General features: G+C 31.8%; 2 long non-coding RNA genes across 2 annotated transcripts; one reads left to right on the top strand and one right to left on the bottom strand.

Moving 5' to 3' along the window:
• Positions 1 to 4,092: 4,092 nt before the first annotated feature.
• Positions 4,093 to 5,241, bottom strand: LOC107472317 (uncharacterized). Its single transcript, XR_001588743.3, has 4 exons — positions 5,084 to 5,241; positions 4,839 to 4,928; positions 4,687 to 4,757; positions 4,093 to 4,467 (listed from the first exon to the last, which is right to left on the bottom strand). It is a non-coding gene; the product is annotated as an uncharacterized LOC107472317 (long non-coding RNA).
• An 8,331-nt stretch (positions 5,242 to 13,572) lies between these two features.
• Positions 13,573 to 16,681, top strand: LOC107472316 (uncharacterized). The gene is made up of 2 exons (XR_002369858.2): positions 13,573 to 14,281; positions 14,363 to 16,681. It is a non-coding gene; the product is annotated as an uncharacterized LOC107472316 (long non-coding RNA).
• The last annotated feature ends 6,842 nt before the right edge of the window (positions 16,682 to 23,523 follow it).

Genomic DNA, 23,523 nt, shown 5'->3' on the forward strand with positions numbered 1-23,523 from the left:
GAACCGCTAGAAGTCATAGAACGGTTCAAACACAATGCTTTTGTAGCTATAACAAGCGGTAACAGATATAACAACATTAACAAAATTAAGTCCCTTCCGAAAATGACACCCTAAATTAAATAAAAACAATACCGACATTGTATTGAACTCAAAATGAAACAAATATCTTGCTTCATAAAATTGGGCAAAATCCCATCAAAACTTGAAGAAAACCAAATGAAATAGTTGCATGTTGCTGACTACCATTCCAAAAAAAAAACTAAAATAGTGCTGTCTAGGATACAATTTGTTGGGACTTGTTAAGAATAACTCCTTCGTACTTAACTTGAAACCACTTCATTGCATCTTCTTTGGTGACCCTGTGTTGAATTCCAACACGGGACTTTCGTCTCCTCCGCCTACCCACACGGTATCCAGCACGCTCTAAGACGAGAAAGAAATCCATGTCGTAGATCCCAGTAAAAGGATCATACCTGAAGCAAAATAACATAACATTAGCATAACACCACAACTAAAAATTATTTTCATATATTTAGCTATTTATGCTGTAAAAGATTGTAGGTGGTGCATGTGGCATCTTAATTCTTAAAGCTTTCTCTTTTACTTGTACAATATCAAGCATTTATTTTTCACACTTGTTATCTATACCAGCAGCTTCTGCTTAATTTCGTAATTGATGGTTTAATTTGTTTGGTCTTTGTATTATTATTGCAGTAGATTTATACCTTTTTATTTGCTACATATTGTGTTTATTTGCATCCCAATTAGCTCAAGCAGAGTTTTCCGGAATCCCTCATATGTTTGTGTACTTTTAAGATACCTTGTATTTGAATTTGAGGCCATGATAGAATATAGTTTCAGTTGTCCTGAAACTCTCTTCTATGGCTTTTGTTTGACATATCACTGTTGTTCATTTTTGGAGCAAGATAGCTCTGGCAGTTGTGACATTGATTTCAAGTTCTGCAGCAATTGGGCAAAATAGTGGTGCTATTATTTGTGGGCACACACAACTTGAGGAAAAACATTCTTTATCTAGACTTGCAGAAAGGGACAGCAGCCCCATGTTGATGATGGTTGGTGTACATAATTTGTTGAGTAGAGAACCATAATATTTGGCTTTGGTCCAATTTCATGTTCTATGCTATACTGTCTTGGACGGTTGGATATAAGCTGTCTCTCCTACTTTCATTTAAATGAACTTGAACATCGATTCTTGTTCCAAATTAGATTGGAATTCTGATAAAATAATATTATTAGTCAAGCTTAATATCTTAAGGTTTCAAATAGTATAATGTAATAACTATCCAACACTGCAAGTTGCTTAACATAGTGATCAAGATAGATAGCAAAAGAATACAATGTGTATAGTGTGATCTTTATGCATGGGAGAGAGAGAGAGCATAAAGAATAATTTGATGAAATAGTGATGGAAAAGACACGGCCAAGATATTCCTATTGACTGCTGTTAGTTATAAATGCGGCTTTGTCCAATTAAGGTGCCTGATTTGCAAGGAAGGAGGAATAGTCGGTGGAGTGGATTGGTCACTGCACGTGATCTGCACGCAGCTTTGTTAGAACTTTGCACTTTCCTATGTGTTTATTCCATGATTATGATTGTTGGGTCCATTTTTATTTTACTTTTGAAATAGTTTAGCCATGTAGAATGATCTTATTTGGTCTCAAACTCTCAATGGTGCATTCGCTTGTTATGAACAGATAATACCCTCTTGCAAGTTGCAAAGCCTATAAGAAGAAAGGTGTTGCGATTTTTAGCCACAGAGTCTGCGCTTGCTTGCACGCGTTACAGATCACAGAAAATTGTGGACCAGCTATTTTACCCGTGGGAAAGAATAAGTAAATAAATAAATAAAAAGAGTATAAAGTATAATATATGTATGTTCATTTAAGAAATGGAGTGGGGGTCTGTGAACTGTGATTTAATACCAGATGTGTTTGAGAATTGGTTTTTTCCAATTATTTTTTTCTTTTTCTGGGGAAGATGGATGTGGTTGCTTTTCATTTCTATAGCGTTCTTGGCTTCTCTTTCTTCACGAGTTTCTCTTTGAGCAAACACTGCTATTTAGCTGGTACTTCAACTTCCTTTTCTTGTTCTGTTCTGAGAGAGTGAGGTAATAAAGATTTCTAAAAATCTTATTTGATTGCTGTTTTTCTTGGATTCATTTCATTCATTCACCTTTTCTGATTTCTTATGCTTTTAATATTAGTCCAACAAATCATCAACCTCTTGGTAGCTTAACTTCATTCTTAAATGGCACTTATAAATTGGTAGAAGAGTTCACTTCACAACAAATTTTTGGGAAGAATAATTTCGTATGGCTTTCTGCGACATAATGAGCAAAATTTTCATCTTATTTGTTCTTCAATACATAACTTGATGCAATTTGGGGTAGTGATATATTGATAATGTTCCCTGATATTGTGCGGACTAAGTTCTGAGGATAATACTATGATGCACCTTGTTAAAATGTGGCAGAGGTTCAAGTTCAACCTTCACCCTTTGCGTTCAAAATGGCTGTCTCTCCATTTACCAATTCAAAGATTATAAGATCTAAAGGAGACATCGAGGAAATTCAAACAAGTAGAAAAATTGAAGACAAGAGATCTAAATCATTCAAGGATGAGAAAACAGAGTCACCTCACCATGAAGGGATAGCGGATCTACTAAAAAAGATACGGATTTCAATATCTCATTATAATAAAATAAAAAACTGAACAATCTAACAAAAATCAAACAGAAATCAACAAATTATACACTTATAATCAACCAAATATAATCAACATAGATAATCAACATCATTAATCAATTAATTCTAACTAAAGTACTAAATTATTGAAAATTTGAAATACTGAATAACTTAAAAAAAAAACAAAATACATACCTTATGGCTGATGCACCATCGGCAGAGAAGAGGGAGACAGGAGAAGAAGTACGGCACCGACGACAATAGCGACGACTGCATGACTAGACTGACAAAAGGAGGACGACGACGGACACACAATGGCACAGGACAGGATGCGACGAGCAGTAGCAGTAGCAGGAGGCGACAAACACATAGGAGTCAACGACGTCGCATTGTTCGATGGAGGTGGTGTTGGCTGTGGTTGGGTAGTGCGAGAGGAGACTGCGGGCACAGTGAGGGGGCGTTGGCTGAACGGCTCTCTCTCAGTCGCAGGTCTCTCCCATGAGTTTGGGAAAAGGAATGGGTTTGGGAAAGGGAATGGGAGGTTTCGAGCTAGGATTTCTTTCATTTCAGTTTAGTTTCTTTTAATAATCGAAACGATGCCGTTTCACTTGAGGAAAAACAAAAAAAGTTAGAAGTCGAACTGCTCCGGATTTTTTCAAACTTGTCGGTTTTCGTTAAATTCGACCGGTTCAAACCGGTTCTCTCCCTTATCCTATCAGCAAACTCATCCGGACCGGCTTTGTTACCGGTTCACCATGTTTCTGGTCCGACTAGACGGGGCTGTCCGGTTTCGATAACATTTAAACTATTAAAATTTATTTTACTACTAAAAACAATATATATAATGTTAAAAAACAAAAGAACCATAATTGGGTGGAACTCGTCCGATTCATATGGACCCGTCCGATCCCCTTCCTCCCCCACCCAAAACGAAACAAGAAAAACTAGATTTTGGGTAATTTTTATATTTTGTTTTTGAAAGTTTTTTTTTTATGAAAAGTTTCCAAAACCGAAATGTTAATTTTGACGAAACTTTTATCTTTGACTCCATATCAAATAATTTCATATTTCTAAAACGCAAGAGGGATTTAAGAAAAATAAAATAAAATAAAATAAATAGTAGAACAGTCAACGGTGCGAACATTTAACACATTATAAATGTGTTTAAAGTACATATATAAGGCAGTGTGAAGACTTATATTTTTGTGACATGCTATTTTGCTATTTTAAAGATTCAAAATTATTCAACAACTTTGTGCACAACTACGTTTTGTTAGTTAAAGTGTCCAACCCAAACTTCAAGTTGAAACGTGAAATAGCACTTCCCGCTTTCAAAAAATACTAGATATATCAATGGAATTGGAAAACATGCAATGCCCGTAGCTCGTAAACTGAAACCAAATAATCATCTTCATTTTTTACTATAAATCTGTTAGCGTATCTAATATTATCTATGTATAACAAAATGATTACATTAAATACAATCATAAATATTAAGGAACACAAAGCACAAGGCTTTCTATATTTACACGATCTGTTGCTACCACGGTTTTATTGCAACAAGGAACACTAACACTGGGATTTCGAAAGCACAATCATGTTGGTATAGAAGTATGATCAGCTACATTTGATGGCTCAGAACTAACGCCAATTAGGTGGCATCTTGGTGGAGGAAGGTTTTGAAGAATCATCCAAAACCTTAGCAAGGGACCGATACTGTAATTTCACACTCTCTGCATTGTCCAGTGTCTTCACCACATACCTGTAAATTATGAAATTCCAAGTCTTTGATTAACAATGCAAGCAATTTTAAAGTGTAGCATAATGTTTGCAAGATCATTTATTATTTATTTATAGTTACAGCCTTTAACATCACTCAAGTTCACTTCACACTGGAAGTTAGCATTATATATTAGAAGCACAAAATTCACATAAGAAAGCAATTAACTGCTAGAGGAAAAAATCAGATATAGTCACTAACCATCCATTAAGGCATTGTGTTGTTACAATAGCTTCACGCCCAACAAAGCGTTGCGGTGTCCTCTTGTTTCCCTGATCCAATTTCTCTCCAATTATTTATTTTGATAGATTAAAATTATTCTCTAAGTAAACTCACTTGTGTTTGCATACTACCTTTATGATAACACGGTCCATCACAGCAAAAGGAAATTGAACACCTCTCCCCCTTGGTGGTTCTACAACAGCTGAATCTCCAAAACCACCCTGTCCTATGCAAAACATATCTCATATTAAAAGATAAGGAAAATGTCAAAGCAACATATACATATACCTAAAAATGAGGTAAGATCCTAATCTCCTTTCATCCCATTTTCTCAACTTACAGAGACTGAAGCATAGTTCAGAATGGAAAAACACACCTGATCAAATCTCTCTCTTCGTCTTTTAGATGACCGGTAAAATTGTGACTCCTCTTCACGCCGATATGCCTGCACAGCAGCTCGAAGTGCTGGTCAGGGCAGTCAGCACAGGACCCACAAGAAATCAAGGAACAAAATTAGGATTGTTAAAAAGGATATCACTAGTTATAATACATTTATTTGTCTTCACAAAATGAAGGTATCGTATATCTGGTATTTTGCATTTTCAATATATATACATTTTAGATGAAAGGTTGCAGAAACAAACACAGGCACCGATAAAGGCATAATTTTGAAAATTAGGACGACCCAAAAAATTAGTCCAATTCAGAATATTAACTCAGAAATATAAATTACACAACCAGAAATTCATAATCGGAATCAGATTAACCTAACTTTAGATTAACTCAATATTAACTCAGAAATATTAATCAGAATCAGAAATCAAATTCATATCAACCTAACTCAGAAAAATAAATTACACAACCAGAATCCAGAAATTCATAGTCAGAAAATCATTAACCTAATCAGAAATTCAGAAATTCGTTAACCAAATCAGAAATTTAGAAATTCGTTTCAAAAATTCGTTAACCAAATCAGAAATTCATTAACCTAATCAGAAATTTAGAAATTCAGTAACCTAATCAGAAATTCAGCAACTCAAAACTCAAGAATCCAGAAAATCAAAACACAAAAATTCAAATTAATAGGAATCTCATTAATTCAGAACACCCAAATTCGTTTCCCTAATTCAGAAATCTAAATTCAGAAAAGGGGATAGAAGACCAGCGAAGACCAGGACTGACTTACCTGAACCTGATGGAGAAAAGGGGAAGCAAGACTAGCGTCCAGCGAAGACCGGCAACACGAACAGGGGAAGATGACGACCACGACCAGGAAAAGACGACGACGTTGCTGAGTCTGGGGTGGGAGTCGGCGCTGAGAGACCAGGGGGTGAAAGGCAGCGGCGACAAATTATTAAGAAAACAAATTATTAAGTGCCTTTTTCGTTATTGTACTTTTCTAATTCAATATAATTACCCGCACCAGGAAACAGCATACTACTAATTTGTGGCTCAGAAAAAAATTTCAGGAAAATAGTATGATCTTTAATGATTTCTAAATGCCAAGATAGCTTAATTTTGAGGAACCATTGGGAACAATATATTCCAATTTCAGAATTACAAGAAAAAAAACCTATAAAGAAAATAATTAAAGAACAAACGCCCAAAAAAAAAAAGATCTGTGCTCTAACTTGGATTAAAACATAATTTCAAATTACTAATTACATCACTCTCAAGGATTGAAACTTATGTATTACTTTCTTCCAACCACATGCAATCAATCACATTTTGCACTGCAAGGGAAATTACTAGTCTGCAAAATTAAGCTAGTTTTCCATAGAAAATCCAAAACTAAAGTAGAACCATTCATCTTCTAAACCTGCAACAACCTCAAACTCCTTAAATCCTTCCAAACGTTTGTAAAAGGCCCTAGATTCCACTTAGTGAATCCTAACTGCAATCAAAACTCATAACTAACACTTACTACAACAAACAGAGAACCTGAAACTTGGGGCCTGAAACAGACTTAATCCTTGTACTAAAGTTGCTCAACCAATAAATTAAGCACAATAAGAAGGTGAATCAGCTTTATGTTTAGTCGATTCATGTATCACCGTTTTGGGTTAGAATTCAATATATAAATGGTGCAGCAAATCAGAATTTTTCATTCTACAAAATATAAATTATTAATACAGAATACCATAGCATAAACTCATCAACAAGCAACAACTAATAAAATCAGAATTCAGAATTAATGGAAAATAAAAAAATTAAAGTATGAAAAAAATGAAAAAAACAGCCACCAATTATCAGAAATTCATAGAACAAAACATCCATTAACAAAAACAATAGCCACCAACTTCAAAAAATCAAAATCACCATCAAATTCATGAAAAAAAAAAGCAAAAACCTAAACTAAAATCCCAAAATACAAGAAGAAAAGGAGAGAGTAGTGAATCTTACTAGGGATAAGAGAGAAATGGCTGAAGAGGTCAGAAACGCCGGTGAAGAGAAGAGCGGCGAACGACGGGAAGAGAGCAAACGGAACAGGGTGCACGGGGCGGTGCGGTGATGATGCAGTGTGGGTCGGCTGAAACGGACAGTGACGAGACCGTGACGATGGTGGTCGGAGGTTGCTGGCTGGGAAGACGGAGAGAATGCAGAGGAAGGGTGCAGAGAGAGACGGAGGATTTCGTGAGGAGAGGAGCACTGTTGAACAACAAATGTGGTGCTCTATGTTGGAAGTGAGAAGTGGGAACTAGGAAGAGGAGTTAGGGTTAATTTTCTATATATATATGCAAAGTGAAATTACTTAAAAACCAAAATAAAAATTAAATTCATAAGGATATTTAAGTAATTTAATATATTCGGGGATTGTGGGGAATACGAAGACGGGGACGGGGATCCCCGCTCGGGTCCCCGCATCTGCTTCGGGAGAATTTTGTCCCCATCTCCGTTCCCACAGGAAAAATTTTTCACCGTCGGAGCCCCATTCGCCCATAGGAAAAATTTTTCGCCGTCGGAGCCCCATTCGGGACGGTCCCTGCGGGGATCCCTGCTTCCTGGGGATTTTTGACACCCCTAATTAATTCGGTAAGAATCATTATATATACTTATTTTCTTACATAAATATACTAAATAATGAGAATCTACTACTATGGTTTAGTGGCTATGTCATTCCTTACTAAATTTTGGTGATTGTTTAGCATAATTTGGGTTATTAAATTTTGGTACTGTTTATGGATCTTTATGATAAATTTAGTATCCAGTCACTAATCACAATTTATCAATAAAAAATTTTTGAACAGGATGAATCTAGAATTTTAGTAAAAAAGAAATCAAAAATTAAAATTTTTTATAATTAAATATAATATTATATATTTGATTGATTTTTTTAATTTAAAAATATTAATAAATTCTTGTCAAATAAAGAAGTTATCTTTATTCTTATAAGATATAAAAATATCTATTTTTTATTTTTTGTTAATTAATTTATTTTATTAAGTATTGGATAAAATATGTAAAATGTACTTGTTTAATGAACTTATTTAATATCTAATAAATAATAATTTTAACATCATAAAAAATTTTAAAGTAAAAAATAAAATCATTTTTAAGTCAAACAAATTCGATCAATTATAATATTTATATATTAAAAACATAAAAAATAAAATTTATATAAATAAAAATGTCTGTTCACAACACAAAATATGAATAGAAATTAAATAAATTTATGAGTGTGGATAAAGAAATTGTTATGATACTGTAATTTACGTTTTATTGAATTGATTATTTTTTTAATTTTTACATTTATTCTGTAGAAGCAATTACACTGTTCAATATTATACTTCGAAAAGGAATATCGGCTCTAATAATTCTGTCTCCGTCTATCAAAACAACTAAAAATGCATCAAAAAAATTAAAGTAAGCATACGCCGTACAAAAAGTTTACGCTCCTCTTTATCTCTAAAGTTAGGATGTCCTAACCAACCGACGGCTATTCCATCTCCATTATCCAATGGATATGAATGAGTCGAATTACTTATCTCTCGGTCTATTAGTGAATTATCTCTCCAGCAATTATGAAAGATGTTCCACTAAAAATATTCTTATTATTGTTTCAACTCATATTCCCCAAAAAGTAGATCCTGCTCTAATAGCTCCGAATAAATTAAATACATGCATTAAGATACGAAGGCTTCTTATTCTATAACAACGAAAGTACTTTTTCACTCTTTCATATACTAGGAGATTTCACTTGAAAAGGAGAATGTTCCATACATGGACTCGGATACATAACTATAACTATGGATTCTAATGTACGAGATCTTGTAGCAATTACCAATGAGACCCTATCGATTAGTATTATACAAAAGCAATTCATTATAGACACTAATATAATTAGATCTGCTCTTCATAGACAAACTTGAAATTTGCAATCCCAGGTAAGATCAGTTCAAAATCATGGGATCATTTTCTATTAGATAGGAATGGATATTTCAAAAAATATATTTCTAAGTAATTGCTCTATCTAAAAAGACGAAATCATTTTTCATTATCTCGATTGAAGTAATGAGCCCCAATATTGGTATATTAGGAGTTCATTACTTCAACTAGTCTCTGTATTTTTCGAATAGCTCTCTTAGTTATTGAGAGAGTTGCCCAAAAATAATATATAAAACATATTCAGTAAAACTTACAAGTAAATCGGATATACAAAATTACCTTTTTTTTTATTTTAGAATATTGGTGTAATATTGAAGTACATTTGAATTGTTTATGTGAATTACCTTAAATATATAAATTTTATTATTTTATTTGTGTAGTATTATTTTAAAAATTTTGCTAACTTGTGCATTAAGAATATAAATTAAACATACCATAAAAATTAAAAAATATATATTTTATAAATGTTATTACAAAAATTATTTATTTTTATATTTTTAATGCATTAAATACATTAAAAGAATTAAAAAATTTCTATTGTTATTTTTTTAAAATGTGTCTTTATTTTTAGAACATAAGTTAATTAAATCCTTATTTTAATTATTCTGGATGATAAAAGTACTGTATTAATAAATGTGTATTAAATTTTGAAAATTGTTAGACTGTTAGAGGGTAATTGAGAAGAGAAATTCTCCATATACAAGCATTTTTTTTATACAAGTCTTTACAAGTTATTATATTAGCGCGCTTGAACGTTACTGCACGTTCTTCTTCCTCTTCCTCTTCTTCTTCTTTTCTTTCGTTTCTTACTTTCTCTTTCTCCTTCTTCAACCGTTACTGCACAATTTTACTGCACCGTCTTCTTCTTCTTGCTGCACATTCTTCTTCCTCTTCCTCCTCTTCTTCTTCTTCTTTTCTTTCGTTTTTTGCCTTCTCTTTCTCCTTCTTCATTTACGTGCTTTTCTCTTTGTTTTCTTTTTTCGTTATTCTTGATTTCCATTATTTTTTGATATCAAGCTCTAAAGAGTTCTGAATTATGCATAAAGTGTCCTTTGGGTGTATTTTCTATAATCGTTTGGGTGTATTTTCTATAATCGTTTGGGTGTATTTCTGAAGTTTCATTATTTTCAAAACGATTTCAAAGCTTGATTTCAGAAACCATGAAAATCGAAAAAAAAAGAAGCAAGAATACCAGTAATAAACGAGTAAAACAACTAATGAAAAGGCAAAGAGAATAACGAAGAAATATCGTTTGGGTGTATTTTCTATAATCGTTTGGGTGTATTTTCTATAATCGTTTGGGTGTATTTCTGAAGTTCTATTATTTTCAAAACGATTTCAAAGTTTGATTTCAGAAACCATGAAAATCGAAAAAAAAGAAGTAAGAATACCAGTAATAAACGAGTAAAACAACTAATGAAAAGGCAAAGAGAATAACGAAGAAATATCGTTTGGGTGTATTTTCTATAATCGTTTGGGTGTATTTTCTATAATCGTTTGGGTGTATTTTCTATAATCGTTTGGGTGTATTTTCTATAATCGTTTGGGTGTATTTTCTATAATCGTTTGGGTGTATTTCTGAAGTTCCATTATCTTCAAAACGATTTCAAAGCTTGATTTCAGAAACCATGAAAATCGAAAAAAAACGAAGCAAGAATACCAGTAATAAACGCAAATAAAACAACTAATGAAAAGGCAAAGAGAATAACGAAGAAATACATGGAGGAGGAGGAAGAAGAAGAAGAAGGAGAAGAAGAGGAAGAGGAAGAGGAAGAGGAAGATGAGTTGTTCATAATCCACGGTGAGTGAAAAAGAAGAAGAAGAAGAGGAAGAGAAAGAGGAAGAGGAAGAGGAAGAGGAAGAGGAAGATGAGTTTTTCATAATTCACGGTGAGTGAAGAAGAAGAAGAAGAAAGAAGAAGAGGAAGAGGAAGATGAAGAGGAGTCGTTCATAATTCACGGTGAGTGTAGCGCTTTGGAAACTAAATAACGCAGTAAAAGACTCTAATGTGTAGCAACTTGTAAAACTTGTAAGTCAAAAAGACTTGTATGTGTAGCAAGCCTCAGTTGAGAAAGTCTAGGGGCTAGTACTTTTATTAAAATTTGGTCAGCACTTAAACTAATAAAAAAAAGTAAGTAATCTTACACCATTAGATGTAATCTCATACCATTAAAAATACTAATAATAACTAATTAATGATTACAAATTATAAAATTTACTGACTCTCTAGCACTCTTAATTAAAATTTATTTTTTTACCATTATTTTTAGCTATTGACGCAGTTATTTTAGTTTAATAATTCAACAACATATTTTATTCTATTAATTAATAATAAAAATAATAAATTTTAATAATTTTTTAGTATTTCTTTTAAATTTTATTTGGAGGATAATTGTATTGTAGAAAAATTATGATTGGGCACAAGTGAGAAAAAATGGTGAAATTATAGTCAAATAATTTGCAATAATTTTTTTAGGATTTGTCCAGCTCTACAAGTCCGAAATGCTATCAAATAGAAAAAATGGTGAAATTATAGCCAAATAATTTGCAATAATTTTTTCAGGATTTGTCCAGCTCTACAAGGCCGAAATGCTATCCAATATCTTCAAGCCATTGGAACAATGGTTTGGATCATTTCGCCGCAGTCTCAATTCAACGTAGCATGAAAGCTGCTTATTAGATTAGCCTTTTTTGTCATTTTAAGGATCATTTTAGGGATTCTTTGGTAATTTTTATGCACAGTAAAAAATAAATGATTAACTTGAAAATGAGTAAAAAACAAATGATTAACTTGAAAATGGACAGTACATGGAAGAGCAGATTTCCACTAAAGTGGTGTGGTATATGTGAAAGCTTTCCTCTATATATATTAGGGGTGAGCACGGGTAGCGGGTACCCGATTACCCACCCGAATCCGAACTAAACCAATCAAATTGGTTCTGGAACCGACGGGTAATCGGGTCCAACCCGAACCAAACCAATGACATTTGCTTATGATTGGTTCGGGTATCGGTTTTGGGGGCGCGGAACCCGAACCAACTCGTATACCCGATCATAATTAATTAAATAAAATATATATGACTTTTTATGTGTTTTCTAACTCATAACCCTAATCCTATCTCACTAATGTTTAGATTTTAATGTGTTTTAGTTTTAGCTTCTTTCAAAGATTATTCACTAGACTTTTGTATTTAACTTCTAATATTTCTATTGCACTTTTATATTTTCATTAGACAAGATTATTTACTATTAATATGTTTGAATTTTGATGAGTTTAATTTTTAATATATTTGGTATTTAATATGTTTGCATTATTTCTGTTGATGTTACATGTTTATTGTATTTCTTGAATTTTTAAGATAAAAATTTGCCAATTTAATTTTTTTTAATGAATTTCAAAGTCATCGGGTACCCGCTACCCGAACCGAACCAATCCGCTCTTAATCGGTTTGGTTTGGTTCGGGTACAAGCACAAAAAAACGCGAATCCGAACCAAACCAAACCAATTACTTTTTGATCGGTTCGATTCTAATTTTACCTTGAACCCGAACCAAACCGACCCGTGCTCACCCCTAATATATATATTAGGATATTTTTGTTATACGGAGCTCGTCTCTCGTTTTTGCGGGTAAAAATTATCTCCCATACCTGTTTTTCAACGGGTAAATTCCTGCGAGTATCCGTCTCGTTGGAAATTTTTGCCATGCCTAATAAAAACTAAATCCGTAATTGAACCAGTAGAACTAAAAATTTAACTGAAATTAAATTAAATTAAATTAAATATAATAAAATAATATATTTATGTATAATATATATATTTTTTTAAAATAAATAATTTTTTATATTTTATTATTTTAAATTAGTTTACTATTAAAAAATTAAATTGGTTCAACTAATTAACTATTATTTAATTATTTTTTTATTTTTAATTAATTCATTACTAATCAATTTTTATCTTGAATTGAACTTGTTTGATAAATAATTCCTAATTAATCTGATCGATCCAATTCTCAGAATAATAATACAACAAAATTTGCTAATACCTTAAATCTATGTCGTAAGGAACAGATCAGAGCACCAATAGTATAACAGGGATTTAATTAGTTTGTGCGTACAATAATAACGGGTTAATGCATATTGTAAGACCCCAAATTTTGAAAATTAAATAATAAATTATTTATAATTTATTTTATTTATTCGAAAGCATATTTTCAGAAATTTTTGTATTAATTGAGTACTTTTAATTATTGATTTAAAACTTTAGTGATTTAAAAACAATGAGAATTTTATATGCGTTAATTTGAATAACTAGATTTTGAACTTTATTTTATAATTTTAAAAAAAATTAATTTAAATATCTCTAATTATTGAATTAGAGTCTTTATTTAAAAAATAAATTATAAGTTGATAATTAAATAGTATTTTCATAGATATTATTATTTGATTAAATTTGATTTCAAATTATTACTCTATTACCTTTAATTTTATTAAAATTACTAAAATATCCAAAATTTTCAATTTCAAACCCTAATTTCACTAACCCTAACCTCTCTCATTCAATTCACATACACGTGCCCCTCTCCACCCGTTTGTTTCTCAGTGAGCCACGCTAACCCTCCCTCACCACTCATTCACTCATAAACAGAACACACACCACACACAAAACAAATAAACAAGCGCATACACAGACATATACACGGAGAGAAGAGAAGAGAGAGTGCTGCGAGCCAGGGACGACGCGAGGAAGGAGAGGAGCCATCGTGCTCGGCCGCTGCTAGCTCCATCGCATCCTACGCCGCGCCATCGCCCCCAGACCGCGTCCGTTCCGTTCAGCCACCGCCGCTGCCGTCGTGTGGGTGAGAGAGAGAAGCTGAGAAAGACTCAGCCGCGAGAACCAGAGGCGCGTGAGAGAGGGAAGACACGATCGACGAAGGGAAGGGAAAAGGGTTTCACCACCGCGGTGTCCGGCCACCACTGCTGCCTCCGACTGGAGCCCTAGTCACCGGAGCCCCTATCGTCGCCGTTGCATGTGAGAGGAGGAGATGACATTGCTGATTTGGATTCTGCCCATGTCCCTCATCGTCACTGGAATCACGAACCAGAGGCGGAAGGAGGCATTCCTCCATCGCCCGCCAGCCACCAAGCTATGACTAAATTGGAGACATTGTTTCTCTTACCTTCCGTTTTGGTAAGCTTATGAAGAAATTGCTCTGTCTCTGCCCTGTATCACCTTGCTCCGCAATTGTTTCTGATTCATTTAGTTTTTCAGAGTCATTATTGTCATTATTCGGCGTTGCCACCCTTGTCTAGAGCTATTGAATGTTTCTGCTGCGAGAATAATACTAGAATCGCTGCTGCTGCCACGAATTGGGGATAAAGGGGATACCTGCGTCAAAACCTGCTATTGCGACATTGAGGTAGGGGATTTGTTTTACAATAAATGTTTTAAGTTATGAATGCCAATAAAATTAAATGAGTAACTGCAAATGGTTTATGGTTGCTTTGTGTGAATAATTGTTGGAATTGAGTTGAATCATGGTTGTAGTTGGTGATTGGTTAATGATTTAATGTTGTAATTAATGACGATGTTGTGTATTTTGAAGTTATACTTGCTGCTAGTACTTGTTGATGTTGATCTTGTGTATGGAATGTTGCTGTGGCTGCTGGAAATTGATTTGATGAATCAGAACTTGAGATATGTTGTTATAGATGAGGTGCTGAAGAATGGATACTGTGATAATATTGTTACGTTGCACTTATGATATGAAATTGTGATATATTGAATTAAGAGTTCTTGGGCAACTTTGGTTAGTCAAAAAAAAGTTAGAAATGTGGTTTTAGATGAATCCTAGGCTTGAATATAGGATTTGGTATGTGAGGTTGTTGGAAATACTTTGTACAGAATTTCTGCAGAAATCTGCATAATTGGCAGCAGAACAAAGACTTTTTAGGAGGGGTCCAGACTTAATTTTTAGATGAAATTATTTTTCTGTAAAACTTTAGTGTGTCTTGAATATTCCATAATAAAATTCATGGAGTTTGGCGAAGTGGTTTGGAAGATACGATTTTTTGAAATTTAGTGGTTGCTGCAGATTTTTCTGGTTTTCTGGTTCTGCAGTACCAACTTCCAGACGCTATAACTTTTAATTTAAACAGAATTTTGAGTTGATTTTAAAAGGATTTTAAAGATTTATCAGTCTATTTTAAGTGAGTACAAGTTTCATGTTCATATCTATTTTGTAGACTTAGATAAGTCACTTGGAAGGTCGGTTGTTTGCTGGAAACTCTGAACTGGTTTATGAAAACAAAGCTCCACTTCCAATTGATAATTAATTAATCAAATGAAATGATATGAACCTGAAATTTGTGGATTCTAAAACTTAGGGATGTTGACTGTAATCTCACCAAAATTTAGAAGTAACGAATTAGAATTGAAATTATTATGGAATTTATAAAAAACATGGCTGCTGTCTATTTTTTGAATTTTTGTAAATGCAATAGCAGAATTTTAAAGCTTGTACAAAATTCAATTCTAATCCAAATTCAGTAAAACCTAACTTAAATTAAAGATTAAGATCTCTAGAGTTACCTTACCAACATGGTTTTGAATTAGACAAACTTAGGAAATGAAAAGGAATGTAAGTTGTCCCTAAGAAAGGTTAAAGTTAAGGACAATGATATTGAGAGATATAGTGAAGAAAGAAAAATGAGGAATAAGGAATGAAATAAAAGTTGAGACCGAGTGCTAATGCGGAAGTGTCCGCCTAACTGATATCATATTGTATGTTTAAATGGGCCTTTGTGCCGAACTGCTAATGCGAAAGTGCCTGCCTAATGGATAGCCTGAGATTGCTAATGCGGGAATGTTTGCCTAATTGATAGCACTGTTCCTTACTGTGATACACATTGAAATGTTATTATATGAGGCCTAATTGACACGGGTAACCGTGATGCCAAGGTGTCTAATTGACATAGTAAAGGGACCATATTCGGGGTTCACTCCGAGTAACGTCGGGTTGCGGGTAGACAACCGACGCATGAGCTCATGGCCTGCGCTAGGAACAGGTATGCATCATCTTGTTTGCACATTTATATTTGATTGTGTTTGCTTTATTTTTATTTATTTGTGATTGTGCGGTTGTTTTGGTGATGTACTGGTGTGCTTTATGGATATTTTACTTGTGTTGTAGTCTTGATAATGTATTTAGGAATGTTGTTTATGGATAAGGAATTGTTAATGTGACTGGGATTTTGTTTAAGTAACGTGATTTAAAGAAAGGAATTTAAAACAGTTTTAAGTGAAATTGTTTTTGTGATATGAACTAGCTATTTGTATTTACTCTGTTTTTTTTTTTTTTACGGCGTTCACGTTCCCTACTGAGAACGTGTGGCTTTGTTCTCACCCCAAAATCTTCCACCCCTTTCAGTGACACAGGTTCCAGGACTGAGTGTGAAGCTGCGAGCGATTATGAGTTTCTTTTGAATTCTTTTGTATAATATTTATCATTATTAGTAATTAAGTGATTATTATTACCTGTGTGTTTTTTTATGAATGATTTTGATTAATGAGAAATAATATTTTCCTGCATTTTCTTAAAAATTGAAACGCGGTATCGAATTAAAGGCTCAATATTAAATAGTAAGTATGGAAAACAGGTCAGTAACGCCTTGCTTTTGGTACGATCATGACGTGCTAAAAGTTTTGGCACGATCATGACGTGCTAAAAGTTAGGGTGTTACACATATTCATGCTATTTATTGTTTGAGAAAATGACAATTTTTTTCTTCTGTCTAAATAAAACTATTTTCTCTTTTATTTATAAAATATATGTTTACTTTTTTTTTACACCAAAAACAAAACACATTTTTTAGTTTATTTAACTAAAATATTTTTTAATAATTATTATAATTATATATAAAAATTAATAATAATTGTTTGGTTTATAATAATAATAACAATATAAAATAAATATTTTTAATAAAAAATTATGTAATTTTAATATTTTATCATTAATCATCAAATATGAAAAAATATTGAGATTAAATATTTTGTAACATGTTAAAATATTTTATATTATGTGATAAAATATAAAAAAATAAATTTTATTACAATAATAATATTGAATAAACCAAATAATTATTTTATCACTACAACAACAAACAACAACAAAACTTTAACCCTTTAGGTTAGATCGACTATATGGATTAGTTGATGTCATTGAAATCTATCATAAATCATGTCTATAATGAGATTATTTACACAAAATTATATTATCACTAATTTATATATAATTATAATAATTATTAAAAGATAATTTGATCAAATAGACTAAAGAGTGTTTTTTTTTACTAAGGGAATGGAGTGTATGTTTTATAAGTTAAAGGAAGAGAGTGTTACTTAAGTATTATAGAGATAATGGAAGTGTTATCACTATATTATAGAAGTATTAAATGTTAATTGTGAAATTTGTCAATAATTACAAGAGTTTTTGTAAGGACCCGATTTTTAGTAAACCGAATTTTCGATAATTCAACGATTTATTTCGTAAAATCTATAACCATGGCTCATCATGAATCAGTGAGGCGATCCAGATTTAAAAAAAAAAGAAAATTAAAGAAAAATATTAATAAATAAGTAAAAAAAATTTTACTTTTATAAAGGTAAATATTCTCTTGACTATGTAGAGACTTGTTTATACTTGGTTTTGGTCTGCTTTTTCTCACTAGAAATTTTTTGAGTTGAGATTTGCTTTTCATGATGATTTTGCTCTAGTTGAAAAAATAGCAGCATACCAAAGACTGTAAAATCAGTAATAATATAATTATCACCTTTGTAATTATCCTTTTAGGACTAATCTCAACTACTCATTCTTGTTGTTATTCTTTTAAGAATAAACCTCAGCTGTTCATTGTTTTACCACAAGGTAAAACTTAATCCGAGACAGACCTCAGCCTAATACTCAGCGTACATCTCCTAGAGACACTGAATTCTCTTTCTTCTCTCTCAAGTAACACGGTCCCCTCTATCCCTAGAGTGGTCAAATTCTCTCTCTCTTTTATCTTTTTCGTAGTGTTTTTAACTCGAGTAACAAACTGCGAATAAATTCGATACAAAAGCGTTGACCAAGCTTCATAATTTTCACACCCCTTCCTTTTTCATTCTTTATCCCCTTGACCACTGGATTTTAGCACTTTTTATCACTATTAATACATGTTTTACTTCAGCCTTTATTTAAGTAGAACAAAAAACACTAAGTTAAAGCTAAAAAAAATAAGTGAAAATAAAAAGAAAGAGAACCGAGCTTTAAAGAGAGAGAGAGAGAAGAGCACATCTTCAGCTAAGTTGAACATTTTTCCAACACATATTCATAGTGTTCATCTATTGTTCTTGGATGGTTTTTCAAGGATTCAAGCATTCTAAGTCCAAATTCTTGTTCTCCCTTGCTTTTCTTGTTTCATCATACAAATTCTAGCAAAGGTAACCATCATTATTCACCTTTTCTTTTTTGGTTTTCAACCTAAAACTAAGGGTCATGTTTCTCTCTTCTATGTCTAGAAAATTAATATTGAAGGCCTTAAAGGAGCATGCCAAAAGAACTAAAAAATTCAAGTTCAAAGTGGATGAAATTCATTCCTTTTTCCAGCACCATAATTCAACCAAGAGGACTCAATTTTTATTAATTGTCTTCTTACTTTTGTTTAGGTAATTTTTGGTGTGTAAAATGTGTAAGAACTTATTTGAACAAGAGGTAAGGATTAGGATTAGTTAGATTATCCTCATACTTAATTGGTGTTCATATGAGAACTATTTTATGATAATTTTGTGCATAAAACCTAATTCTGAAAATTGTATGATGCACAGTTATTTTGACTTGATATATATGAGAAATATAATTTTTTTTATGACCATGTTTCTTATATTTAAGAGCAAAAAATTTGCAGCACTTGACGTTTAAGTTTCAAACCTCAAAAGTCACTAAAAAGTGGTGGAAATCATAAAAAAAAAACCCTAAGAAAATCATCCACAAAAGGGTGTAAAAAAATCTACTTTAAAGTCCTCTGAAAAATGTATGGTGCATCACTAGGGGTATTTAGGCCACTTGTATAAAAAAGGGGTTAAAAATATAACTAACACAAGTTAGGTTAATAACTGTGGTCTTAGAGATAAAGTTATAATTATATGAAAAAACTGGATTAAAATTATAATTAATACAAAATTAACAAGTCTAAATAAAAGCTTTAGGTAAGTGATAAACCGCTATTTTACGGTTTATCTTATGCTCAATTAAGTGGATTTTATCAATTTTTCATACACTTGTTCATACAAAATGCATGGCTTTACATTCTCCTTCCTAATTTTGTGCTATAATTGAAAACATGCTTCTTTGACCTTATATTTGCTAATATTAATCCTCTCTTATTATCATTAGATGCCGTGATATGTGCGTTAAGTGATTACAGGGATTACAGAGCAGGAATGACTTTGAGGATGGAAAGGAAGCATGCAAAAGTGGAAGGAATTCAAGAAATTGAAGGAATTGTTGAGCTGTACAACCTGACCTTCTCACACTAAAACAATCATAACTTGAGCTACATGGGTCCAAATGAGGCAGTTCTAGTTGCGTTAGAAAGCTAATATCCGGAGCTTCGAAATAATATATAATTTACCATAGTGGCCATACAGCGTATATATAGTGAACAACGATGTAATCATTTTTTCAATTTCAAAAAGCTACATTCTTTGTGATAATTTTTTCATAGGAATTAATTTTTTATTAAATTTTATGTAATATTTATAATACAATATTAACTTTTATTAATTATTTAGTATTTGTAGATGCTTTAAATATGTGTTCGTAATTTGTGTGTTATGTGCAACATTTAAAATATAGTTTTTATGGAAGTTTAAATACGGGTAACAAGAAACAGAGGGAGGTGAACTCACCCCTTAACAGGAACCATTCTCAACACGTTGAAGCTCACTCACCACCCAACTACAACCAGTACCACCACCAGCGTGAAATTATTTTTACTAATGCAGTTGATAAGATGACAACAGCCATAACCTCTTTGACGAAAATCCTCAAAAAACAAAACCAAGTGGCTTATCCATTGTACGTCGTTAATAGATCTAGATCGGACAATCCGTACATAGAAAATTTAGCTATTAATAATACGACGAATATTAATAATTCAAAAACTGATAGCAAAGTTGACATAGATAAAATAATGAGCAAATTCATTCGATCCCAAGAATGTCTAAAAATAGTTGTACAACCCATCCTACACAAATTCTCCCCTAGCAATAATTCTGATAACCACGCAAACGACGTTACTCTCAAGGAGCTCTTCAAACCAAATGTCTCCCCACGAAGATCTTCTGAATTAGATTGGAATTCAAATACGGGAATATATATTGATAAAAAGGGTACCTCATCGTTTGTGCTGCCACGGCGTTCATGTGGCCCGAAAATTCCACATGTATGTGTATAAAAACATGAAATTGTATTGTGATGACTTTGTTTAGTATTAATGTTTTTAATTTTATTGTTTAATTACACATGATTATGGCTGCGTGTTTGCAGTAGATGCCCATTAGTTTTAGACCACCGGAGGATATGATTCTAACGACGGATGAACTTGCTTGTACCGCATATATTTTTGGTCCGGATTTAAAGTTCCAAGTTAATCGGTAACACCTTATAAGACTATTTGATTTGATGCAAGTCTACTTTATACTTTCGTAACAACAATTTTCTGAATTGAATATTTGCATGTGCATACGTAAAGGGATGAAGTATTGGTGTCAACTCGTACCGCATATGCAAATAGAGAAAGTTTAGCCACGTTAATTCCAGGAGAACAAGTCATCCAAGATGTAAATATTTATTTTTTATTATTTAACATAAAAAAAGTATAAAATGTTAATGTTATGTATCGTAAAATAAAAAATATACAAATGTATTTATTTGTAGGTTATAGATTTCCTTGCTTGCATTCTCACATAATAGCATAAAAAGCTTAACAAGTTGCCCTCTGTATGGTTTCTGCCAACAACTTTTTCGGTAAGTTTTAGTACAAAAATATTGTGGATAAATTTGTATTTAATATTTTGTTTGGATTAAGTTTCAAGCAGCATATGAATAATTTGATGTCATATTTTTTTATGACAATATAATCAGCAATTAGCACTTACATGGTCCAGACCACCCAATCAACTAAGGGAACAATATGCAGATAACTATATGTATAAGATTGAGTACTTATCAAGGGTAAGTCCTTTAATTTTTAGTAAATAAAATATGATTTATTTCATACAAATTGTATAGTTATCTGAATAGCATAGACTCACAATCCTCCTTATTTTGTAAATAAGTATATTTTTGTCCCCATCAACGACCTCAATGAGCATTGGTTCCTGATAATCTTAGACATAAAAAAAGAAAAGATAGTTGTGCTTGATTCTTGTAAAATACCAGACAGAAATTATGGTAGGCTATTATCAGTTAAAATCATGGTAAGTGGTCCAGTTTGATTTTGTTTGAAAGTAAATTTAGTTTTTCAACTTTTATTCTCTTTACTATTATGAATGTTTTGTATATAATAAAAAAAAAACACGACATCGTTTGAAATTACAATTGAAATTTGTATTTTAAGATCATTGCTATATTCGGTTTGTAAGTGATTTAATAGTTTGTTTAATTTGAAATTAAGGTTCATTTGTTAACACTAATATCGAATTAATAATTTTTAAATTTTTTATAATCTATCCATTTTAGACAGGTAATAAAAATTAACCCGTTACATTGCTTGCACTACACAGTATCACATTATATTTTATGTCACACAGGCTATATTCATCGAACGAATGTTAAAACACAAATCTTTCTACAATTCTAGTGAAATTACTGTACCTCGGATTTCTAAGTTTCGTATCGTGGAACCGTCTGACCTGCCACAACAGAGGAAAGGCTCGTAAGTAATATTATTTTAAATTTTTTTTTACTTTCATATCTATTGAGTTTGTTATGTACGAATCATGTGTTCGGTTAAACTGATTAAGTAGTACAATCACACATTTAACTTTTCAGTAATGACTGCGGTATCTGGGTTGCTCAATGGATGAAAGAGTGCGGGTGGACTGATGATTTTGGCATCACGGTAATCAAATTTATTCAATTAATAATTTTTTTATTATTATTAGAAAAAAATGTAATATGTATCTAAGTGTATATATATATATATATTATTCTAATTGTTCCGTACTTTTTAAAATTATTAGGTCTCTGACAGTGATAGGATGATGCTAGCAATCGACTTGGTTAGCAAGGAATTCAATATGAAGAAGTCAGAAGTTATGGATAAGGCACATGCATATATGAAAGATATACTACAAAAATAGTCACGACTGCAAAAGGATATGTAGTTTTTTTTTCCATCGCATTTTATTTTTTCCGAGTCACATCATATTTTATTATGCATTTTTTAGTTTAAGTGATTCTTTAGTTATAGGATATTTTGTTCTCTTATCGAATCTATTGTTGAGTCATTTGATGTTTATTTCTATGCTTAATAAGAGAGCTAATATCATTTAACTTTAATCTTTTGATTTCAAGATAAATCCAAAGATATAACTTTTATGCATTATATAATTTAAAAGTTACTTATTATATAACTATCTAATAACATTCTCAACTTAAAGTAACTGTTGTTTCTGGATAGTAATCAAATGACGATAATACTAATAAGAAGATTCACATTCGATTATGAAAATCAATCTCATCCTGAAGATATGATATCATTTTTTCTAAAAATGTAAAACCAAGCAATAATGTATAGTTTACTTAATGTGTATGTTGAAATAAATGTTAATTGTATATAGTAGCAGCCACACGTGGAATTGCAATGGCTGTATTTTGTCTCAATGTACTATATTACACTGCGATTTAAATATACAAGTCTTTAATTAAAAAACTTACATTTATGTGCTGTTTTTTACTAACTTAGTTCGAAATAATAAATTTTGATATCATTTTATAGGGTTACTGACATCAAATTTTGATAATTTGGCCAAAAATTATAAATGCTTTGTGTCTTAAATTTTTCAGCAAACCTTCAACAACTCATAAAAGTTTATAGCATATATGGTTTTAGATTATAGTGATAGACAATGGTAAAAGTTGCGATGATAATACCTGGTGATAATTCATAATGATCGTGCGAAGAGAAGGTAGCAGGATAAGAAAAAAAATAAGAAAGATGGCCAATGTAATTTAATAGTCAATAATATGTATGTGTACAGAGATCAGTATACAGTAAGAGAAAGAATATTGTTTAATATGATGAAAGGATATTACAAAAATGTATCTTAATGTTTTATAAAAATAAAAAAAATAAAGATAATTTAAAAAATTAAATATAAAATTTAAA

The sequence above is a fragment of the Arachis duranensis genome, chromosome 2 (assembly GCF_000817695.3).
Source record: "Arachis duranensis cultivar V14167 chromosome 2, aradu.V14167.gnm2.J7QH, whole genome shotgun sequence".
NCBI lineage: Eukaryota > Viridiplantae > Streptophyta > Magnoliopsida > Fabales > Fabaceae > Arachis > Arachis duranensis.